This window comes from Triticum urartu, chromosome 1A, assembly GCF_056163025.1.
Source record: "Triticum urartu cultivar PI428250 chromosome 1A, HENAU_Tu73, whole genome shotgun sequence".
Lineage (NCBI taxonomy): Eukaryota > Viridiplantae > Streptophyta > Magnoliopsida > Poales > Poaceae > Triticum > Triticum urartu.
Window position 1 is genome coordinate 158,137,472 of NC_141873.1, and position 5,018 is coordinate 158,142,489.

General features: G+C 43.5%; 1 long non-coding RNA gene across 2 annotated transcripts; it reads left to right on the forward strand.

The window, feature by feature from the left end:
• Window positions 1-1,741: 1,741 nt before the first annotated feature.
• LOC125516862 (uncharacterized) lies at window positions 1,742-4,679 on the forward strand. Of its 2 annotated transcripts, none has more exons than XR_007287407.2 (5): window positions 1,742-2,077; window positions 2,157-2,291; window positions 2,455-2,731; window positions 3,440-3,552; window positions 4,335-4,679. It is a non-coding gene; the product is annotated as an uncharacterized LOC125516862 (long non-coding RNA). The 2 variants fall into 2 exon arrangements; XR_015599526.1 differs by having other exon boundaries at window positions 2,681-2,731.
• The last annotated feature ends 339 nt before the right edge of the window (window positions 4,680-5,018 follow it).

The following is a 5,018-nucleotide window of genomic DNA, read 5'->3' on the forward strand; positions in this document are numbered from 1 at the left end:
AAGGGGCGAGGGAGTCATAGGCAGCCGCACAGAGGATAGTGCAGCTTGACAATGAACTCCAACGAAGTGTCCTATGAATGGCCTGCTGGTGGCATTGGGCCCACTGGGGGAGGAATGACAGGCGCGCCACCCCTTCCACCCGAACCACGGGTGCTACGTTGACCTCGACCATGCCCTATAGCTTCACCTTGTGCACTAGATCCTGCCCCTGCCGCTGCAATGGGGCAGGAGCAGGGTGCTGAGAAGAAGCCATCGTTGCTACCGTCGCAGCCCGATCTTGGCCTCTTCCCCTCATCATGGTGGAAGCAAAACCGGGGAAGAAGAAGGAGAAGATGGTGGATGAGCATTGCCACTCCCCCACGCCTCCCTTTATAGTGGAACAAGGAGGGAAAGCGGGAGGGGCTGGCTCTCCACTACTCTAGGGTGACCGCCCCATGCTACTTCTTGAGCCTGTGTTTGTTTTTCCCTTGAGGAGGAAAGGGTGATGCAGCAAAGTAGAGATAAGTATTTCCCTCGGTTAAGAACCAAGGTATCAATCCAGTAGTAGATACAAGAAAGTCCCCAATCTATGCACCTACAGAAACAATCAAACATTTGACCCAACGCGGTCACTTGCAAATGTGAGATCTGATAGAGATACATATAAAAGATTACTAAAACATAAAACAAAATAAAAGTAAATAAATTGCAGCAAGATATTTTTGGGTTTTTGGTTTATAGATCTGAAAATATATGATGGAAAATAGATCCGAGGGCCATATGTTTCACTAGAGGCTTCTCTTTTCAAGGAAAATAATACGGTGGGTGAACAAATTACTGTCGAGCAATTTATAGTAAAGCGCAAAGTTATGACGATATCCAAGGCAATGATTATGAATATAGGCATCACATCTGTGTCAAATAGACCGGAACAATTCTGCATTTACTACTATTACTCCACACATCAACCGCTATCCAGCATGCATCTAGAGTATTAAGTTCATAAGAATGGAGAAACACCTTAAGTAAGATGACATGATGTAGAGGGATAAACTCAAGCAATATGATGAAAACCCCATCCTTTTACCGTTGATGTCAACAATACAAATATGTGCTTCGCTACCCCTACTTTGTCACTGGGTGAGGACACCGTAAGATTGAACTCAAAACTAAGCACTCCCATTGCAAGAAAAACCAATCTAGTTGGCCAAACCAAACCAATAATTCGAAGAGAAATATGAAGATATCAAATCATGCATATAATAATTCGGAGAAGATTCAAATAATATTCATAAATAAACTGATCATAAATCCACAATTCATCGGATATCGACAAACACATCGCAAAAGAAGAATACATCGGATAGATCTCCAAGAACATCAAGGAGAACATGGTATTGAGAATCAAAGAGAGAGAAGAAACCATCTAGCTACTAGATATGGCCCCATAAGTCTGTGGTAAACTACTCACGCTTCATCAGAAGGGCGGTAAAGTTGATGTAGAAGCCCTCCATCACTACTAGGAAATAGCTTATAGATAGACGCTTACTAGTAGCGCGTTATATTGGCCCACTCTATTGCTAATTACTAGTAGCGCACTATATTATTCCCTCGCTACTAGTAAATATTACATGTAGTACATAGCAAAAAAAACACGCTATTAGTAATATCTCCCGTGAACAAGATGTAGCAGTAGCGCATGTAGTAAAACCTGCGCTATTACTAGATGAAAAGCTATAATGCAGGTGATACATCCCACGCTATTGCTACCCCGATCCACTCCCACCCCACCGAACTCTCTCGTGAGTCCTTAAAAAAAACTCTCTAACCTCACCCCCACCACTTGGTCGACCTCCTCTCCCCCACGATCTCTTCCCCGCCGCCGCCACCCACGCCGGCCGATTCCGGCGAGCTCCGGCCGCGCGCTAGACGCCCCCAAGCTCCACCCCTCCCTCCCCATCGTCCAGATCCGTGCCTCAAGGCGTACATCCTTGCCCGCGGCTAGGGTTTCGGGAGCCTCCCGTGTTCTTGCCGGAATCCACCACAATCGGCGATGGCGAGGCCGGCGCTTGCGGGATCCGTCACTGGCGTTGCCCAGGTAGGCCATTCCCCTCCTTCCTTGCTTGGATCCGCCCTCTCCTCCTCACCTTCTCCTCCTATCTGTGCCTTTGCTGCAGGTCACCATGGCGCGGAGGAGGAGGGGCACACCTAGCCGCCAGCCCTGCTCTACTCGAGGAGGAGGGGCCTGCTCCTAGGGCGACCAAGAGGTCCTGCACGAGCTCAAGCATGGCCACGATGACCCACCACGGCAGGTATATCTCCATCTCCCTCCCCTTATTCTACTACTCACTACTGCTGCTAAGTTGAGGCCAAATGTCAATAAATATGCCTCATGGGCCTGAGTCAATTCATTCTTCAATCAGCCTATCATTTTTCTTTTAGTTGCATCATAATGGTATTCTGTAATAACTGCAGTTTGTTGAATCTCGTGAGATACTAAATTCACCAAATCCTCGAGCAAGTATATGGGAGAGAAGGATGCAGTAGCATTGAAGCTTAGTATTTTTCCAATGAAAAACCATTATATGGCTGCTTCACACCATCTTGAGTTGTATCAGGATATTTGTTAACTGCAGAAAAAGAGAAATGTTAATGTTTCCATTTAAATATATTGAGGGATGACATATGTAAGTTATTTCAGGTGAATTTTGCTTCTATTCTGGTTGTGGATAGCCTTGGTATCAATGTGATGGTAACAACCCTCTCAAAGATTGGCTCAATTTCAGTAATACTTTCTACTATTGTTCATGCATAGGCATATAAATGATGAGATAAATAATAACAGTAAAAATGGAGGTAACAGGGTAGCAGAGTGTTCATTATAACAACAACCAAGAGTTGGACTGCCTAAGGTTGAATCCATATTCACTGTAGATTCAGCATGGTACTGCAGTAGTGCTTGTTTAGTAATTAGTAATCTTACTCTAAGAATAATAGTGGTCAATCTGCTCACTTTTTTATATTTACCTACTTGATCACTTTAGTTTACTCCCATAAAGTCTGTTTAGCCTGGCTACTTTGCATGTTGTGTCCTACTGCCTAGCGAACTATCCTTCCTATAAAATTCGAACACAATCTAGCTTGGTGCAAACTGATTCTGTAGCTTGGGGCTACTTTATGAGGCATTTGGTAGCGATAAAATATCTTGCTTTTAGTGCCAAGTTTGCTTGCACCAATTATATGTGTAACAATTAAGAGGGGGACTTTTGGAACTCATACATTCTATTTCAGTTAATCTCGAAGCAACTTTCCTGTGTGAATCTGATAATCTCACAATTAGAGGGGAACTTTATGAGGCATTTGTTTTTTTCCTTAGCGGTTCGGCACACTTAGTGCATAGAAATAGATTTTTTTTGGAAAGCTTCATCATGGATGTTGGTTTCGCCTTATTGCCACTCAGAGGTTGGATGGAGCATCGAGGATTTCAGGCTTGGGGTGGCCACGTGTTGCAGGATCGCAGGAAGAGTTGGATGTGTTCTGTAGAGACCAGGTGATCAATGTTGTTGCCGACAGGTACCTAAAGTACACACTTGTAAATTTGGTTGTTTATTTATCCTCGGAGCTGGTTCCCTTGATACTTTTTCTTAGAAACATGATCAAAGATACAAAAAGTTTTACTTCTTAAGCAGAAGTGGCGGTACAGTGTGCATGCCCTATTGGCCTGTTCATGCCAATGGCAGAAGTATCTGATTCATCCGACCCAATTCAAGTTAACTTGAGTGCAGCAGTAGATAAACATTCACTTACAAATTCTACTCCAAATGGACAGTCATAGTAGTACGCAGGCAGTGTAAAATGTGTTTTTGTTAGTTCAGTGAAAATTAGAGATCAACCTGATGGTACTTCATTTTTATTCTAATCTGCCAAATGCTATTAAGGAAATGAAGTTTCTTCCTCGATCAAGTTGTCAGTCCTTGGTTCATTCTCACCCTTTGCGCCATCGGCAACGGGTCATCTAGTGGATTGAAATGCTGACAGTGAAGCTGAGAATGGTTGATGTGGATCTAGCTTCTGGCCGGTGGAAAGCAAAGTTGTCTAAATCTCATTTCACTCGTGGTCATGCCTAGCATTGTATCCTTCTTAAGTTGGGTTTTCCCCAATTTCTAGGATTGATCTGTTTGGTACTACTTATAATTCATATATATACTATGCTGCTGCTATATGCTTTTGTTTCTGCTATTATTACTTAGTGATCTATAGGTTATTGTTATACTGTACTAATGCTACGAGTTCTTTGTGAGTTCCTAGTAGTGGTCTTGGTTCATTATTTAATTCCAGGATTTGTGAGTTCTTAGTAGGGAACACGTGGACATGAAGTTGCGGCGGCAACGATGACGACGGCATTGACATTGTCACGGGGCCGCGGCGACGACGACGACATCATCACAGTGATGCGGGGACGACGACGGTGTCGTCACGGTGCTGCTGCGGAGGCAACGATGATGACATCAACACCATCAACGGGCTTGTGGAGGCGCCGCCGACCTATACATGTGGTGTATAATGGATATATATATATATATATGTGTGTGTATTAATTATCTATATCAGATATGTATGTTTGACTGTATGCATAACATGTGTGTATTATGAAATGCATGTACGTGAGTACTATAAAATGAAATAGGTAGATTTTTTAATCCTAATTTGTTACTAGTAGCGTGGATGTATCATAGACGGGCTACTACTATGCTGTTAGTAGTAGCGCAGTTTGAAATAGTAGTAGCGTGGGGCACCAGCGCTACTGGTATGTTTGTTTATTAGTAGCGTGGGGTAAAATACACGCTACTGCTAAAAACCTACGCTACTAGTAGTCCAAAAACCCACGCTATTGGTAAGGTTTTTTCTAGTAGTGCATGATCGAATCTCTCTTCGGCAGGGTGCCGGAAAACGTCCATGGGATCTCATGGGTACAGAAGGTTATTGCGGCGTAAAACTATTTTGGTGGACGCTTATGGTCGTTTGGGAATATTTCTAAA